This window comes from Balaenoptera acutorostrata, chromosome X (assembly GCF_949987535.1).
Source record: "Balaenoptera acutorostrata chromosome X, mBalAcu1.1, whole genome shotgun sequence".
NCBI lineage: Eukaryota > Metazoa > Chordata > Mammalia > Artiodactyla > Balaenopteridae > Balaenoptera > Balaenoptera acutorostrata.
Window position 1 is genome coordinate 36,791,129 of NC_080085.1, and position 1,474 is coordinate 36,792,602.

Below are 1,474 nucleotides of genomic sequence, written 5' to 3' on the forward strand. Positions count from 1 at the left end.
ATCCTATGTATTTCTGTGGTGTTGGTTGTAAATTTTTCATTTCTAATTTTATTGATTTGGGCCTTCTCCCCCTTTTTTAAAATAAATTTATTTATTTTATTTATTTATTTTTGGCTGCATTGGGTCTTCACTGCTGTACATGGGCTTTCTCTACTTGTGGCGAGTGGGGGCTACTCTTTGCTGTGATGCGCAGGCTTCTTATTGTGGTGGCTTCTCTTGTTGCAGAGCACAGGCTCTAGGCACACAGGCTTCAGTAGTTGTGGCACGTGGGCTCAGTAGTTGTGGCTCACAGGCTCTAGAGCGCAGGCTCAGTAGTTGTGGAGCACGGGCTTAGTTGCTCCATGGCATGTGGGATCTTCCCAGACCAGGGCTTGAACCCGTGTCCCCTGCATTGGCAGGCAGATTCTTAACCACTGTGCCACCAGGGCAGTCCCCCCTCTCCCTTTTTTACGTGATGAGTCTGGCTAAAAGTTTATCACTTTTGTTTTTCTTTTCAAAGAACCAGCTTTAATTTCATTGATCTTTTCTATTGTTTTATTAGTCTCTATTTCATTTATTTCTGCTCTGACCTTTATGATTTCTTTCCTTCTACTAACTTTGGGTTTTGTTTGTTCTTTCTCTAGTTGCTTTATTTGTAAGGTTAGGTTGTTTGTTTGAGGTTTTTCTTGTTTCCTGAGGTTAGCTTGTATCACTCTAAACTTCCCTCTTTTATAAAAATTATTTATTTATTTATTTGGCTGCACCAGGGTCTTAGTTGCAGTATGCGGGATCTTTTAGTTGCAGGATCTTTTAGTTGTGGCATGTGGACTCTTAGTTGTGGCATGCGGGATCTAGTTCCCTGACCAGGGATCAAACCCGGGCCCCCTGCATTGGGAGCATGGAGTCTTAACCCTGGATCACCAGGGATGTCCCAAACTTCCCTCTTAGAACTGCTTTTGCTGTGTCCCATAGGTTTTAGATCATTGTGTTTTCATTTGTCTCTAGGTATTTTTTGATTTCCTCTTTGATTTCTTCAGTGATCCATTGGTTGTTTAGTAGCATATTGTTTAGCCTCCATGTGTTTGTGTTTTTTGCAGTTTTTTCCTTGTAGTTGATTTCTAATCTCATAGCATTGTGGTCAGAAAAAATGCTTTATATGATTTCAATTTTCTTAAATTTACCGAGGCTTGCTTTATGGCCCAGCATATTATCTGTCCTGGAGAATGTTCCATGTGCACTTGAAAAGAATGTGTATTCTGCTACTTTTGGATGGAATGCTCTATAAATATCAATTAAGTTGATCTGATCTAATATGTCATTTAAGGCCTGTGTTTCCTTATTGATTTTCTGTCTGGATGATCTGTCGATTGATGTAAGTGTGGTGTTAAATGAGGTATCACCTCACACTGGTCAGAATGGCTATCATCAAAAAGTCTACAAATAATAAATACTGGAGAGGGTGTGGAGAAAAGGGAAGCCTTCTACACTTCTGGTG